This window comes from Harpia harpyja, chromosome 3, assembly GCF_026419915.1.
Source record: "Harpia harpyja isolate bHarHar1 chromosome 3, bHarHar1 primary haplotype, whole genome shotgun sequence".
Lineage (NCBI taxonomy): Eukaryota > Metazoa > Chordata > Aves > Accipitriformes > Accipitridae > Harpia > Harpia harpyja.
The window spans coordinates 15,934,033-15,952,235 of record NC_068942.1 but is presented as its reverse complement, the minus strand read 5'-3'; the positions used below and the strand labels follow the sequence as shown (position 1 = coordinate 15,952,235).

The following is an 18,203-nucleotide window of genomic DNA, read 5'->3' as shown; positions in this document are numbered from 1 at the left end:
CAAATGTGGCAAATATGGTGCGAGTTAGTCATTCATATTATCAGACTCTAGCACTGCTAACAGTATGTATGTTCATACATATGTGCTTGTGCTGTTGGCTGCTTAGCATTTACAGTGTTGAACCCTTGAAGCTGAACGTGCTCAGGGTCTAACAGAGTTGTCCCAAGTATGATCCCAGTGGAGCAAAACTGTCTGTTATTTTCAGGTCTCAACACTTAGTGAATTTCTGGATCCAAATACCAACTAAATTTTGTTAAAATAAGATTTTGTTATCTAATTCTGTCCATTTCCATCAAGATCATGATGCAAAATTATTTTAGTAAAGCCATCTATGGCAATCTTTGTGAGGTCCGGAATTAAGCATAGGATAAATCACTGCATTCATATGATAAAGCCCACTTTCAAAAGCAACTCAGGAAAAGATTTTTTAAAGGTATTTAGATGCAGAGGTGTACTTAGCACTTTCTAAGAGCACACTAATCTCAGTGAGTGTTAGGGACTTAACCCTTCTTCACTCTACTTTGAAAAAAAAAGTAGCTAGATGCCTATCTCTGCCTCTAAGTTCCTAAATACTTTTTAAAAAATCTGGCCTTTGATAACCCAAATCCCCTTGAGTTTCAGTAAGGCTTTTCATCCTGAATTCTAGATCCTTATAGGTTTTGAGGGTCTAACTCTCTTAAATTAAAATGTGAGTTAAAGGCCCAGGTACTTTTGAAAAGCTGAAACTTGGTGCTCAAGTCACTTCTGAAAATGAGTGTTAGAGTACTAATCCCCTCAGGTACTTGTGAAATATTTTTCTGTCACCTCTGAGAAACTGTTCTAGAAGAATTTACTTTTTAACCACTTGCTTTGTCCTGAAATTTGTATAACAAGTTTGTGTAATATTTATAATAGAAAATATTTAATTTTTCCCCAAAAGAATGACAAAACTCTTTTTAAAAATGAAAAATCATAAATATAACAAAAGTATATATTTATGCTTTCAGCAGGCAAATGTGTTTTTTAATGGAATTTAAATAAATGGAATTTTTATGGTGAAAAAAGCAACAGTAAAAGCAGTGATTATGTTTTTCATAGTTCATTTGCCTCCCTTGCCCTGCAGATCTTGTACAGAAGGAAAATGAGATCCCTGGTGAAGCCTACAATGTCATTGACTCTGAAGAAGGACTCAGAGACCCATTGGTGTTTAATGACCCTTATTGGCCTCCACAAAAGAAACTGGTATGATCTACTAAAAGAGACATATGGTTCTTTAGAAATATAAAGAAACACTGTTTTCTTCATGGGTAAACATTGTAGTCATGCATTTCTAAATACTGCCTGGTTTTAGATGACTGGTCTTAAAATGACAGTCCAAATTTGGTGAGGAATTGCATTCATTTCTCATTAGTACTTGACCAAAAGCAGTGGTATTTTACCAATACTGCAATCATGAAATTTTAATGCTCTTATTATTCTTCAGTATCATATCAAACTAAACAAAACACAACAGATAAAAGAGCTAGACAACACAATGAAGAGCAGCTAGACAGTTTTATAGGGCATGGGCACATATATAATGCAATTACACGGTGATATCCCAAAGTTATAGGTAAGTGTTGGAATATTATAATATTTCTGTATTAATTTCTTCATTAAAGTAAAATATATACTGTGAGAATCTTTAGTGAAGTTGGAGATGAGACAGTGGCAACTGAAGGAGATAGGGAAAGGAAGGTAAGGGAAGGGAAGGGAAGGGGAGAGAAGAGACAAGAAGATTAAAAGAAAAGCAAGAAAGGGAGAGAAGGAGCAATAGGGACAAGGAGGAGCAATTAAGCAACATTTAATAGCAAAACAAAAAAAAAGAAAAAAAATCATTTCACAATGAAGAAAACAGTAGTGGAGATTCAGCTAGGCCAATATAGGAAACAAATAAGAAAAAAGATAATTGCATTCATATCACAGAATGAACTATATAGGGCCAGAACCTATTGTATGAGTAAACTTTGGTTTCAGGCAGTGATAAAGTAAGTGCTAAATATATTTGAAACACTCAGTAGATACCCCAGTGTAGACAAATTCTGATGGGCAATTTTGTACTTTGTGCTTCTCTCTCTAATGTGTGTCCCCAGAAAAAGAGCATCTATATGACAGACACACCACTGACATCTTTCACTGGTTCTAGAGATGCTGTACCTGTGGTAAAACAGAAGTGCAGAGCCTTAGTTTCAGTATCTCTAAGGAAGGGGTGTGCTCGTTTTCTAAACTTGAACCATCCAGAGGAGGAAATACGTTGAGCTGTTGGGTTTGTTTTCTTAATCAGACTTTTTAGTGACTAATTGATCTTTTCACAAGCATTTGTAAAAACAATAGGATTGGTTCTGCTAGCTTATAATTTTTGCCTACTTTAGTACACTTCTCAATGCTCCTTACAAGGGATGGAATTGAATCTGGCCGTTTTCTGAAAAGTGTTGTGAGAAGTAACAATTTATGTAAACCAAGATTCCTCTTGAAAATCAATTCAGCAGCTTGAAGTAATGTACTTGTCATGTGGGAATATTAATATGAAAGAAAAATGACATGGATATATAAGAAATTAAACTAACTGCCTGGGTAGAGATATCAAAAAGCACAGTGACGAACACTCTGAAATGTTTGTTGCAAGATCCTACCACTCTACAGTCATCAGAGATGCAAATGTTGAAAATTATTTTCATCTAATACCATCCCAATGATTCAGAAAAACTGTAATATATGTAGACTGCTACATTCCACATACCACATGTCATAGCCTTTATGTTGCTGTGTAGAATTCTCTAGCAGAAGTGCATGGTCCAGCTCAGATTTTGCAATACTGTAGTGGGAGGAATGGAAAAGGTGCATCTGCCTCTCTCACTGCCTCTGCCCTCCCTCACAGGAGGGAAAAAAAGTCTAGTGGGGAATGTCAGAAATTCTGACTTCCCTATGATGGGGCTGATGAAATGCAAAGCAGGGACAGTGCCCTGTAAAGGAGCCAAGTCATTTATTCTTCCTGGCAAGGCGAGAGAAAAGCGAGAGAAAAGCAAGAGAAATCATGATTCTCTGAGTCCCAATAAGACCTTTTTGCCCTATTCTGCTAATGTAAAGGGCTTTAGGATGGATTTGCATTCACTTTTGAGCCCCTTTGCACTGCTAGAGAGTTTAAACTTGACATTCCTAGTCAGAATTCATTCTCTGGTCTGCTCCCATGGTAGTACAATTGCCTTCTCTTGAACCATCAAAGAGCTGTTCTCCAACAGCCCGTCAGGTTCGGGAATGAAACTTGAGTCTTGCTTGTACAAAGTATTCAGGAGAAATCAATTGACCACCTTGCCTCTTTTCTGAATTGTTATCCTTTAAATGTTAGTGTTGACAACGATAAAAAGCACACTATTATGAGAGGATCATGCCACCTTTAAGTATGCGGCCTCATGAAGGCCAGGGGGAAGTGTAGAAGCATTTATGAGACACTACTGCAATTTCCCTTTAAAAAAATCTAGTATTGGTTTATTTTACTATTTCTGTCGCATTAGTTATGAGTGACTAAACAAATATGGAAATACAGTATGTAAAACAAAATTAATTAAGGGTTATCCAAAGAATGTAAATATATTTGATACTGCAATCTAGTTTGGAAGAAACTCAAATTTGAGTTAGAGATCTGATTTTCATTGTGTATGCCCTGCACAGACTTAAAAAAATGCCAGTAAAATGGATGGCATAATGATTTTGGTAGCTTGGCAGACTTATCCCACTGGTTCATTTCTCTCTGTGTTGACTTTGTCCCTTATATTCCAAAGATGGATAAATGCATTAACATGTAGTTTACCACACAGGTCAGGAGATCTTTCTCATTTGACCTTGAAAACAAATGTTCTGTCTGCTCTGCATGGATAATTCATAAGATTTAGTGGCTCATCTCTGTATGTTTGGCATTCAGAAATGTTGCTTTCCCAAATGTGTCACTGTCTTCTGCACCAGTCAGGTAGTGCACTGCTGCTGAAAGCTGGTTACACATTTATGGGGCTAGACTTGTGTCACAGAGTGATTTTTAGTTCTTTAGCATGAAGGCACAGTGTGCTGCTAACCTGATGAAAGTCTCCCATTTTCATGAGTAGCAGAACATACTGCTCATATGTTCTTTGGACACAATCAGATTGTGTTGGTTGAAGAAAAATGCTTGATGTAATTTAGACAAAAAAAGTGGGCAACGGACAAGCAACAATCATCCTTAAAGAATTTTCCACTAGCTAGGGAAATAACTTGTCTATGCATACATGTATTTGAGTACAAACACATAAGTAAGGAAAGAATCATAGCTGAGAAAAATAAATAAAGGGCAAAGATAACAACGTAGCCTTGATTTGCTCACTGTTAGAAGTTAGCTGAATGACTACACAATGATATCCAGCATGCAACAGTACTAGAGTGTATATAGGATAGAAAGCAAGCAAAATGAGAGACTAGGAAAGACAAGAATAAGGTCAGTATTCTGGGTGAGGCAACTAGAAGATGTGACACCTCTGGTGAATATTGTACAATTTTTAGTGGGTAAACGCTAAAGACATTTCTACTTAACTTCAGACCTTCATGAGCTGCAGAACTCGTGCTAGCTACATGGCTAACAGAACAAAACCCCAACCCTGCTTCAAAGAGTTTGCAGTTAAGACTAAGATGATTGAACAGTTGAATACTATCAGGATACACCCCTCCACATCAGGAGCCAGTGAGACAGTATTGATCTGCTGGGTAAGCAGCAATCACATCTCATCAGTAGCTTAGTCATTATTGAGTCTCTAGTCATCATAGTAAAATAAAGATTTGATATGGGACTATGTCTGGGCATATACTCACAAAAAAATGAACAAGTTTTTCAGCTCCACTTTGTAGGACTATCTTCTCTGTCTAGACAGAATATTTGTGAAGGTACATGGATGGGAACACTCATAATACTTTTTTTCAGACCGAATGAAATATAAAGGCATTTTAAGGACAATTCATGTTCCTGAGATCATAGCTACACAAACAACTCCAATTGGCACAAGACATCACTGCCATAGAATTAGGCAGTTACCGTAATGTACTGTTATTATTTCTTTTTCTCCTATCCCTTGTGCAAGTACAAGCATAGGTGCTACTACATGGTGAGCCTCAACAACTGATCCAAATTAAAAATAATATGGTATGAAAAAACCTAAGATTTTAGCTGCATAAGTTCTCCAATCAGTTCATCGTGTCACTACAAACATGCTTGTGCCACCAAAGGAAAAGAGGTAGGAGACTCAAAAATGAGAACTGTCACCTCTTAGGAGCAGCACTAACTTTTTCTAGCTGAAGGTGTGCCTCAAATTGTGGTAGTAGAAAAGCTGTCCCCAGAAATAAGACAACTAGTGATAACAGTGTATTGCACACTACGAAGGATGGTTTTGATCTTGAGCTTATTGAATATTTGTCATTTCCATGAAGTTTTTGGCATAGTAGCACCAGTAGTTGATTAGATATTTTTAAGAGATCCTCAAGAATTTAATGCTTTTTGTTATATTGTGTCTTTGCCTATTAAAATATATACTGAATGCTGTGCATAATTATGTTCATAAGAGAACAGTATTAGGACAGCTGCTGAGATTCAATTAATTTTATGGGGAGATAACATTTATTTTAGTTGACAGCAAAGTTAAGAAAGATGGGCTTGACTGGAAAAATCTGAGTCCTGGAATGTAGCTTTGTCCTTGCGCTTGTGGTTAAAAGTGGCATATTCTGCAGGGATTTGGGAAACCTCCTGCTACTCCTAGGCCCAGGGGCTGCTAAAGGGCAGCATTGCCAGTGTCCATGGGCAGCATGAACAAACTGGCTGTGCTCCTTGCAGTTGCTGCTACTGCTGAAGAGGAACCTATATCTGAGCCTTTTCTCTCTCTTTCTGGTCCCTGTGCTGAAGCTGCTTCAAAGAGCAGTCTGTGTATGTACTCTGCAATTCGGGCACGACTTTTAGAGTCCTCTGTGCCTTAGAGTGAGATGTCCCTGTTATGCTCAGCCCCCAAAGGTGTGCCCACTGAGAGCAAAAGAGATGTCATGGGTGGGCCCTCCTGCCTTTCACTGGTGAATCAAAGAAGTCAACCATCTCCTGCCTCTGAGTCCATGGGGCAGGTACACCGGCATTCCCAGTGTGCAGGTACCAGCATCCAACAAATGCACCCCAAGCACAGCCAGACCACAGGGGCTGCAGAGGTCTTCTCATCTGAATGTGAGGGTACATTCTATTTCATCCATATGTGTTTGGAGAATAACACATACAAATTCTTCTTGAACAGCATGGCCAAGTTAGATTTGCCCACTGTTCCCCAGCATGCCCTTTCCAAAGTACGAATCAAAACCAAAGGCATAGTACTTTTGGCAACTAATTTCTCCCACTCTTCCCTTTCTCTTCCCCCTCCCCTCCCAGCTGACACACAGGGACTATAGGGGGCAATGCAACCTCAGCATACAGCCTGTGTACATCAGCTACATACCACATTAATAGGTGGAAACTTTCAAGTCTCAGTTTTTACTTCTTGCTTTTGAATAATTTGTATCATGATAAACTATGTTGTTACTTGGCCTCCATAAAATGGAAGGTTTTAACTTCAGATAAGCTTTTACTAGTTAGATTTTTTTGTTTGTAAGTGAAAGTTAATAAATAGTGATTTTATTTCATACTAATTCAAATTAAAATCTAAAATAAAACAAGACATAAGAAACAAACTAAAATAATTTTGAAATTCATTTGACATTGATCACTAAGCAGAACTACTGCTCCAAGTCTGTATGTATCTCATATTCATGTAATTCAATCTATATGCCTGTCAATATTTCTGATGCAGTTTAATTTCTTCAGATCAGTTTCTTTCTGATTATAATGCAGGCTTCCAGAAGTTACTCCAATTTGGAGTACTTAAATGATACTCTCATATTTTCCAAGATTTTGTGAAGAAAATGTTTCTATATTAAAAGTCCTGAATGAAAGGCTAATTGACATAACAATAAAAATATTCATATATTAAATTGGTTGCATTTTTCTTACATTGATTGAAGTGCACTTCACAGTCAGCAAGCAAAGAATGGTAACAATGATAATTTCCAACTCTTCTTGTTCAACAGTGTATATTTGTGTACCTGAGCTTTCCTTCCTCAACCTTTCTGCTTTTTGTAAAGGAATAGTTAGAAGATGCAGAGCTGAACTTCCGTTAACATGATTAGAAAAGCTGTTGTTACAGACTATTTTCTATTATTTTAATTTTGTGTCATTACAATTTTTGACAGTTACTGTTTACCAGAGTTTCCCTGAAGCAAAAATGATTTAATGTTCAACACATACATTAAAATGTGTTCTATTTTAATATGTTAAAGCTGATAGAAATATGATTTAAGCACAAATCTGTGCTTAACAGTGCAGCACATAGAATCTCTGAACACAGATGAAACTGGAAGTTCTATTAGAAGGGAAAACAAAGCCAGCAGTAATCTTCCTTAATACTTACAGTTAGAGCTATGTGTTATTTTTGTAATGAAATTCAAACCCAGGTGAAGCTAATGTGGCGCAGGTTTTGTTGTAGAAGCAAGGCATAGTTTGAAACCTAGGCTTTCATACTTGTTGGCTTTATATGGCTCATAACCAAACCCAGAACTTTCAGCTGAAGTTCCTTTTCAATTTTCTCATCCATTCAAACTCAGACCTGACTGTTAAGGACAGTAAGTCTCGAATTCCAGAGGAAAGTCCACCAACTTCACTGAATGCTGAAAATTCTGAGTTTCTAATCCTCTAATGTGAGCACTTCAGGTTTACTCAATAGCTTACTGACCTTTACTTAGCCATGTACACATTTCAGTGGGAATTTTCAATGCTTTTTCACTAAAAATCGTGTTCGACAATATTTCCTGATCATTAAGACCTGTGTACCTAAAGCATAGGCCAAGAACATCTTCTACAAGCCCAGAATACAAATCTATACCTTTTCACATAAGCACAACCTCTTCCTTTCTGTCATTTGTCAGATTCATGTGAAGACCAGTTTCAATAACTGCTGGTATGAGATATTGCTGGTGAGTCTGATCAGTTAATTATGTTCAGTGGTGCTAGGACTTGATCCTTCCTTTCCACTTTTTGTCCAAGAACCGTGCTCAAAGTGAGGCTAGCAAATATTCCATTGAGGTTGATGGTCCACGTCATCCACAAAAATAAAAAAACAAAAAGCCCCAAAAGCTGCAGAATAAATTTTATAACTTTGAAGAAAGAGGTGAATAGTTGCTCATCTGAGGACTTGTAGGGGCAAAATATTTAAAAAGAACAAAAATATCAAATTAAAACCATGGTTACCTACTCACCATGGTAAAAGAGTTCAATAGTTAAACAGACTCTCACCTTGTTCTTTCTTATAGATGGCAGCTGAAGTAGTTGCTGTGCTAAAAATGTAAAAGGCAGAGCAGCACTAGCAAAAATTGTAGTCTTTTACAAGGGATGTGCTGAGTGATTTGATAAACTCATGTAAAAATGGAAAATAATTAAAAGTAGGTAGCATTCACCAGAATAAAGTATAAAATAAAGGAGACACTTGCAAGAAGATGTGATATAGACCAGTGATGGTTGTAAAATTTCTGATATGGTGTCGTTAAAACAGGACCAAAAAGAGATCCTGGGAATTAAGACCAGTGAACTTCACCTTGCTTCTGGGGAAACTGATTGAGAGTCTAATTAGGGATAGAACAGTTCAGCACATGAGTAAGTATAACCTAATAGGGTCAAACCTGCACAATGTCGGTAAAGGGAAAGCATGCTTCTCTAACCTGCTAAAATGCTTTGGAAAAGTTAATAAAATGGTAGATAAAAGTGACCTGGTGAACATAATTTATTTGGATTTTCAAAAAATTCCCAATACGGTCCTTCATAAAAGACTATTAAGGGAAAAATATAACTATGAGGTAAGGGGCAAAATCTCACAGTGGATTAAAAATTGAATAAATGATGGCAAAAAACTTGCACTGAAAGTCTTCTCCTAAGAGTGTAAAGAGGTTAATAGTAGGATGCTCTAAAGGTTCACATTGGAACCAGTGTTACTTAATATAATTTTTAATGACTGGGACATTGTATCTGCTAAAGCTGACATTAAATATTGGCTAGTCAAAGTGAGAGGACTGTGAGACTAGGAGAGATTAGTTAGATTGACAACACATACATTTTAACTTGGATAAGTGTAAATTCTGGTACTCATTTTATGGGTTATTTTCAGCTCCAGCACTATATTATACACCATTATGTTCTAGTGAGAATAATTTATCTGCTTTCTGAGCAAGGATCCAGTAGATATCACTGCAGCATCCATGTGAAATGATTTGTCCTCTCTAGGTATAGGAGTAGGCAGGGTTACATGAGACTGAGGAACTCCCATCTGTCAGGTCACTGGACCTTTTCCTCATGGTAACCAGGCTGCATGGCCAGAACAAAAGCTGTGTTTATCATAAAAGAAAAAAATCCTCCTTCCTAAATACTTAAAGGCAAGTCATATTCCTGTTGGATCTTGCTGGAGTGTCTATGTTTTTGAGGTGCTGTTAACTTAATTATGGCACTGAGGAAATCACTGGCACTACTGCCTAACGTCACCTGCAGCCCAGAAGGTTGTAAGCCACTGCTGGTTTTCTTTAGAACCTCTTACCTGTTACTTCCAAGAGCTGGGTCCTGCACTTGGGTCACAACAACCCCATGCAGTGAGGAAGAGTGGCTGGAAAGCTGCCCGGCAGAAAAAGACCTGGGGGTGCTGGTTGACAACCGGCTGAATATGAGCCAGCGGTGTGCCCAGGTGGGCAAGAAGGCCAATGGCATCCTGGCCTGTATCAGAAATAGTGTGGCCAGCAGGACCAGGGAGGTGATCGTCCCCTGTACTGGGCACTGGTGAGGCCGCACCTCGAGTCCCGTGTTCAGTTTTGGGCCCCTCACTACAGGAAAGACATGGAGGTGCTGGAGTGTGTCCAGAGAAGGGCAACCAAGTTGGTGAGGGGCCTGGAGCACAAGTCCTGTGAGGAGCGGCTGAGGGAACTGGGGTTGTTTAGCCTGAAGAAAAGGAGGCTGAGGGGAGACCTTATCGCTCCCTACAACTACCTGAAAGGGGGTTGTAGTGAGGGGGGTGCTGGTCTCTTCTGTCAGGTGGCTGGTGATAGGATGAGAGGAAATGGCCTCAAGTTGCACCAGGGGAGGTTTAGATTGGATATTAGGAAAAATTTCTTCACTGAAAGGGTTGTCAGGCATTGGAACAGGCTGCCCAGGGAAGTGGTGGAGTCACCATCCCTGGAGGTATTCAAAAAGCGCGTAGACAAGGCACTTCAGGACATGGTTTAGTGGGCATGGTTGACGGTTGGGCTCGATGATCTTAAAGGTCTTTTCCAACCTAAATGATTCTACGATTCTATGATTCCCAGCACTCTCAATCCCATCTCCTCTTCATGAAGTGTCTGTAGGAACTACAGTCAGTTTTGCGTCTCTTTCTGGTATGAACATCCCTGATGGCTGTCACCTACTGTTAAAGAGGATCAGGAAACTTTACCTGCTCAGGTTCATTCAGAAATGACTAAGCTAATAGGTTCTGGGGTGTGGGGTTTGGGTTTGGTTGTGGGTTTTTTGTTTGCTTTATTTTTTTCCCCACTGTCATTTCTACACTGCACTGAATTTTAAATCTCTAAGATTATTTAAAACACTCTCCACTGAAGACTAAAGTAGCATGTGGTGAGACCATGAGACCATGACCTTGTATTAAGCATTTTATAAGTAAGATACTCAGTTCATGCCATGCTGCAGGTGTCACATCCACTCTGTAGAAACTGAAGTCCATTCAGGTTTTTTTAATGGTAAAAAAGTGAGAGCTAACAGATGATGTCTCCTTCAAAACTGATATAGGTTCATCTATTTTTAGTGTAAGCACAATGAAGAGAACCTTTTGTGTTGCTTTCTATGATTTTTCCTAAAAAAAATCTATTTTACCATTTATACTGAGGCAAAACTGCAATCTTTGAAAGATGCAACATTTTGGACAATGAGTAAACACAGTAAGAAAAAAAGATGATTTCCTGGCAAAAGAAATGTGTGGAAATAAAACCACTAAAAATAACATTTCTCTTGATCAATAACTCATGCTTTTAAATTTTTTGTGGAAAATATTAATAGAGTTCTTTAAATAAAAAGAACTAATGCATTTTTTTTTCTTTTGTTGTTGCAGCCCTGTTTGTATTTACATCCAGTCATTTATTGCCCATTAAAGAAGTAATGCTATGTTAATGTAAGGGAAAAAATCAATGCTACTCAGATCAGTAGCTGTGGGGAAACGGTGCAGCAGCTGGTTTGCAAACAGCAAGCCCACATAGATCAATGAAATTACAAGCTAAATCTGCTGATGCTCACAAACTGCTCCAGCATTGTGATGTCTAACCTTTCTCAAGTTCAAGATCTCTGGCAAGCCAGCAATAGCTAAATGGAAAAAAAAAAAAAAAAGACAAAAAAAAAGCAAGAAAGAAAGAAACAAAGAAAGAACATAACAGGCTGGTGGAGAATTTTTAGCATGATATGTAATATTCCACTTTTGAAGTTATCAGTATAACTGCACGTTTGTAACAGATATAAAAACCACTGTAATCTCCCAGTGAGCAAAGCTGCGATCTACACTCTCTGGAGATTTTCTTCCTTAAGAATGTTCAAATCTGTCACATATTACCTTGAACTGTAACACTGCAGGGCTAGAGAGCACTTCAGTAATGTGGTTGTTAATGTGAGTTCCAGGAAATAATTTATCAATGAGCAACAGTACAGCTTCTGCCATGTGCAATGTCTTTTATTTTATGGCATGGTTGTAGCCTTATAATGGTTTGAATTTTGTTAGCTTGCAAATTAAACATGCAAAATATTTGACTTGTTGAATGCAAGATTAATTTGCATATTTTATGCTATTTTTATGGTAAGGGAAGGAGCCCCTTTATGCCAAGGAAAACAATACTGGAATTTATCAATATCATGTGAATAACGTGCCTTTCAAATGATTATTTTCAGGGCAGTCCTCACCCTATTTGTGCCACTTTTTTAAACACAGCAAAAGCAGAAAAAAAGGCATCTTGAGTTTCCTTCAAATATTGACACGTTTTTTGTGGGGGACAAAATGTGTACTTTGCAAATATACAATTCTTATTGTCTACTAATCTCCTCTTGCTTTACATATATTAATTAAATGTCACAGTTTGATTCCATTCTATTGTATCTGTTTTGCAAGTTGTAAATAAAAAAACATTAAGAGGTTGGAAACATTTTTTTTGGTCTTCCAGCCAGGGAGTAGCAGAACTGTAAATGGAAGTCCAGTCCTTATTAACTGTCTTCTGTTATTGTAGGCTTGCAATATTTTACAAACCAAGAACATTCAAAAATAAAATCAACAATGGGGTGAAGTGTGATTATTTCTGGTACTATCAATTGTTTCTCCTGAAATGACCATTTTGGAATTTGCCTTAAAAGTTACTTTTCTTCTTTAACTTTCTGAGATACCCGATAATGAAGAAAATGAAGGAATGTTTTCATTTTGAAGTGTTAGATTTCTGTTTCTCTTTTGCTTATAGGCCTTCCCAGATACAGCCAGTTCCCTTTCATTGATGATCCTTTTGTCAATTTGTTACTTTACAGTGATGCTTGGCAGTGCTGATGGCAGGATATTTCATGCCTGATGTGGAGGGAAGACTGATGGTACAACAGCCATGATTGATAGTTACTAATGAGGTGAAAGTTGACTGCGTACACTAACACTGCTGGTGGTGTGTGGACACAGATGGAAATCTCTCCTACTCCACTTATTGGCTAGGAATGAGAGCTAGGTGGCCAGCAGAGGCTAGGAGTTGCTGCTCCCAAGCCTGATCCAAGGTCCACAATGGTTGTGAGGAAACACCAGCATTTTCTCATAGGGTCATATGTCAACAGCATGGGTGTGCTCACATTAAGGATAGGACTTCTGAGAGCTTTGTCTTCAGGTTCTATTAAGTTCTCCTTTATCTGGACCTTATTGAGAAAACTCTTGTGAAAATACTGAAAATGCTGAGACTCATCTGAGCTAAAGAGAAGGGGCCTGTTGATAACAGTACGACCAGGTTTTCACCAAAAGTCTTTTTTGAAGCAAAATATGAATTTGTGATGAAGACTTTGCGGTCATCAAAAGTGAGTGAACAACCGTCCACAAGGAAAACTGTTGCCATGAAGAAATTGAGATGAAGTAAGTATGGGAAGAAAAGAAATTAACCCAGTCTGTGTGCCTAGCTCAGGTTTGCTTTGTCCACCTGACAAGCAATGCTAGCCGTTATTTTGTTTGTCTCTTTTCATGCATAACAGTTTGGCAATCAAAGTATAAACCTTGCACATCACAAAGAAGTGTATTATTATAGTGAAGAAACAAAAGGGACGATTGTGGGGGTGCAATTGCATTGTTCAGACTTTTTTATTATAACAAAAACATCACCGTGCCCAGAGATCCCCAGCAATAATTCCTCTTGACTGCAATAAGTACCTACTTTTGAGGAAGAGAAAGCTGATGAGCTGCAGGCTTCCCTGCTGCTAAATTCATCTAACAACCCACTCCTGATGTTTTCTGCTTTAAAGACCAATAGGAACTTTATAGATTGGTCAGATGCTCTTCTTTTCAGTCTAGCTCAGATCCTGAAACTTTTCTGTTGATCTGAAAAGCTGGATGCAGTTTGGTTACTAAGCAGCATCAGATCTGAGCATTATTCAGCTGCACTATCACACCAGCTGTGGGGATACATGCAATTTTACAGAGATTTGCTACTATAGTTCTGCCTAATCACCCTGAATGTAAAGGACCCAGGGGTTTTGTAGTTTGGCCTTATACCTTCCTCTGCACTATGTGGTGAGGGTTCATCTCTACAAGAATCGAAAGGAAAATCCTGAAATAAGTATCCTGAAGTATCTCAAAGCTTTAAATCTGGGCTCAGACCAAATCTGAATTTTGAGGCTTTGGTTTCTATCTTGGTCATTATTTCTGACGGTAATCAAAATGAGAAGTGAGAAGTTAAGATCTGTCTCAAAATTTTCTTTAAAAAAGAAAGGTTAGCTCCTTTGACAAATAGGAATATGGTTGGGCAGTCTTTTTCTCTGGTCTCCGTTATCATCAGCAATGTGTATGTACTGAATTGGCTGTAGATGAATAAGTGCTATGACAAAAGCTATACTTTTATTATATCAGAACATTGCTGGAAAGTACAAGCAGATACCATGATAAATGCTGTTTTGATGAGACAGCTAGGCCTCTACCCTCAAACAGCATACACACTGGGTGCCCATTTGGAAAGAACAAAATGTTTCCCATCCACCCACTGATTGTATGAAAAAAATATTTCTTGAGAAATACACGTGTAAAATGCATTTAACTTCTATGGAATTATGTGTTGAGGTATTAAAAGTGTTTGTATAGGCACTACAAGATTTTATTTTAATCAAATATCAGTTTTACTAGTGGACTTACTTAAATGCACCCAGAGAGCTGTCATTCAAGATGTAAGCAAAACTGCACTGGTGTCCTGGTTTCAGCTGGGATAGAGTTAACTGTCCTCCTAGTAGCTGGTACAGTGCTATGTTTTGAGTTCAGTATGCGAAGAATGTTGATAACACTGATGTTTTCAGTTGTTGCTAATAGTGTTTAGTGTAAAGTCAAGGATTTTTCAGCTTCTCATGCCCAGCCAGCAGAAGCCTGGAGGGGCACAAGAAGTTGGCACAGGACACAGCCAGGGCAGCTGACCCAAACGGGCCAACGGGGTATTCCATACCATGGGACATCCCATCTAGTATAGGAACTGGGGGGAGTGGGGGCAGGGAATCGCCGCTGGGGACTGGCTGGGTGTCGGTCGGCGGGTGGTGAGCAATTGCACTGCGCATCATTTGTACATTCCAATCCTTTCATTATTACTGCTGTCACTTGATTAGCGTTATCATTATCATTACTAGTTTCTTCTTTCCTGTTCTATTAAACCGTTCTTATCTCAACCCACGGGTTTTGCTTCTTTTCCCGATTTTCTCCCCCATCCCACTGGGTGGGGGGGGAGTGAGTGAGCGGCTGCGTGGTGCTTAGTTGCTGGCTGGGGTTAAACCATGACGACTGGCTTTTAGAGCCTAAGTATCATTTTTTTCCTGAATGCTACAGAGCATGTTTCTGCTCTTGGTGTATGCCAAATGCATGACTAAATGCTTCACGGCCCTTCTGCCAGCTTCTTCTCATACTGCTATGGTTTCCCATCCCGTTGTGACCAGCATGATCAGGAACACCTCATAAGCCTCTTCTGCACAAGTGTCAGCAGGTCGGTGAGGGGAGAGGATGGCCTCGCACTCAGTGTGCAACTGAGCTGCTGGGATAACTTCAACTGCCCTCATTTAAAAGATCCTTCTGGAGTTTGGTATCAGCGTTATATGCCACGATGGGGCCTATTTCCCCTAAAGTGTGCCTCTTTCAGCTTTGTTTCACTGCTGGCAAAGAGCACTTAGAAGTACTTTTCTGTTATTTTCACCAGAGTAATCTTAGGGTCTGTAATGGCTGATCTTACAGACACCTTCCTTTCCAGAGTGTGATTTTCCACTTACATAGACCTGGGTTTCCTTTCTGCCTCTTTGTCAATATTCTGCATTTAAAGTCATTGGTTTCAGCTTCACCAGTGGCTCAGCAATCTTGACCCCATAGTGAATGGGAAAAACATTACAGAAAGGGACAGCGTTGTCCTTCCCATCATGAGCAAAGTTTTGTTCTGCAGCAAGGTTAATTTACAGTGAGAGAAATTCAGACATAAATAAACAGGGATATAAAAACATTGACAAAAACTGAAAAATAGCGTAAAAGATGAGTTAAATACGTGTTGTAGATTTATAATACTAGGGCTCGTTTCTCTGCGTCTCTCTGTCTGTCTCACTGTGCACAGCCTGTCTCCCTGAAACTGGAAATTAATGTGTTGGATGGACTGTCTTTGACATTCATTTTCATCATTCCCATGCTTAGCACCCCGATCCAACTTTCTGATAATGAAGTTCGTGTTAGAAGGACATAGTGGACTTTCGTACATTAGACAGTTTAATTTGCGTGCAAGACTAGTACTGCTTACTTTATGGTTATTGTAGCAGCGCTGCCAGATCTGCACTGGTTAGTGGTTTTGTCAGCATTTCCATTACGAATCTCAGTATTTTAGGGCTTAAAACACAACTGTTGCATTTCAGCAGTGGTGTTGCTCAATACATGCTCAGTCAGCAAGAAAATTATTTTACAAATTTTACACTGACATTGTTTTAGCAGTTTCATTCTTTCATTGCAGATGCCTCAAAAATACAAACCAACATGGGGAAATGGGAAACAAGTAAGTTTATAAGGCTTTTTTTTTGCAAAGCTTGGGTCCTAAAAGTGGTTTATTTGCTCCTTCAGTCTGCCAGTTTGTGTGTGGTTGATGTGTTTTATTCTATTAACATAGGCAGTTACTCGATGACAAGAATAGCTAGTCTAGACTGGAGGGTTTGGGTGACTCAGTAATGACAATCTCACTGACAACTGTTCCCCCATTGCTAAGATTTCCGTGCTTGCCTGATGATGAGCAGACCTGGACCTGTTCAGATGCCAAATCTGTCCAGCTTTCTTCATTTTATATGTATGAAAGTTTGCCTTAATACTCAGCAAAGGGGTATTAAAACTGGACATCCCTGAGCATCCGCTACCTCTATCAAATCTTCAGTAGTTTCTTTGCCTAACTTTGCTTTAACCTTCAAAAATGTTGACAGGTCCCATCCCTAACCCAATAGGTGGAACAGGCTCACCTTTATTTTACCCTCAGCACTACCTCACAGAGGGTTTCATGGAGCTTTTTCAACGTCGCCATTATTTCTGCTCAAGGTACATTACGAGCTGCCACCTTGCTGCTGGCATGTTATTCAGGCTGTAGGATGGTAAAGGTTTCCACATGGGGCAGCTGGCCAATTCAGTGCTCCAGGCAAGAAGCCAAGGCTGTCTTCTTTCTGGTGTTGCCACTTTCTTTCCTCCCTGGTGCAAGATCTCCCTTCCTCTCAAACTGATACAGAAAGACTATTAGAAAATTAATCATACATCAGGTGTCTTGGGGAATATACATGATTTCCCAGTCACTAATGTGTGAAAATCTTACGCTAGAATAATGCCATATGTCAACCTGTGGCAATATCAGGGAAATATTGACAGCGTTTCATTAATGAAATGTTGAGCTTGAATGACCTGTAGGCTGAAAATCCAGGCTAGATAAATTTAAAATAGTCTCTCAGCTATCATTTGATCTAGAGTTCCTGCATCACCAACTGTGTTGTCTCTGTGGTCAGCAGAAAAAATAGTATTGCGTTACTGTAAGAAAATCTTGCCCAAAGTCTAAAACTAAAAAACCTCTCATATTGGTATGATAGTAAGGAGGGACTTTTTAATTTTATAGGGCCATTTTTTTTCTTTTATAGCCCTGTGATGGGGTTCCAGTAGGATCTCCCTAAATAAACTGGTTATATGGATGCATGCCACTGAGTTTAAGCTCCTGATTGTGAATTTCTCCATTGATTATATCATGCATGTCTTTATGCAAGTTTCATGGCAGAGTAACTGTTATAATCTAAAAATGATTACAAAAGTATTGTTTTCCAAAGATCGTTACTGACAAATTTTACCTGTGTGTCTTCAAAAGGGTGAAAAAAAGAAGCTATGAGAAGCCAGCATAAGAAGTGCAAATTAAGTAACACAGCAGAAATATTAATTAAAAGAGGTTAATTGGGTTGGGGCAGGGTGGTGGGAAATGCTCTAATCCTCTGCATTGCCGTGTGTTGTTATAGTGCTTGATCATTCTCAGGGCCAGGAAAAGAAGGGGTTGGAAATTACAGCATGGAGGAGGAAAGACAGTGTAATCAGCATTTTCATTTCTTAATATTTTCCCAATTTCCAGTGGGAGGGAGAGTGCTTGGGTAGCCTGCTTTAAAAAGAGGAGAGTGTACATAGCACCAGGATCTCTCCAGAGTGTGCCAGTCCTGTCTCATGCAGGAAATTCCTGTGGCCAGCCCCACAGGGTGGCTGGGATGGTGAAATAATTAGCATAGCCTTCAACCAATAAACATGTTTAGAATGGTTCTTTCTTATTTTTGGCCTTTCTTTTGAAATTAATTTCCC

At 38.9% G+C, this 18,203-nt stretch overlaps 1 long non-coding RNA gene across 1 annotated transcript in view; it reads left to right on the top strand.

Moving 5' to 3' along the window:
• Window positions 1–12,438, top strand: part of LOC128139289 (uncharacterized) — a 202,728-nt gene extending 190,290 nt beyond the window's left edge. The window contains exons 7-8 of the long non-coding RNA XR_008234302.1: window positions 1,103–1,221; window positions 11,235–12,438. This is a non-coding gene — a long non-coding RNA (uncharacterized LOC128139289). The remainder of the gene's footprint in view (window positions 1–1,102; window positions 1,222–11,234) is intronic.
• Window positions 12,439–18,203: the final 5,765 nt, after the last annotated feature.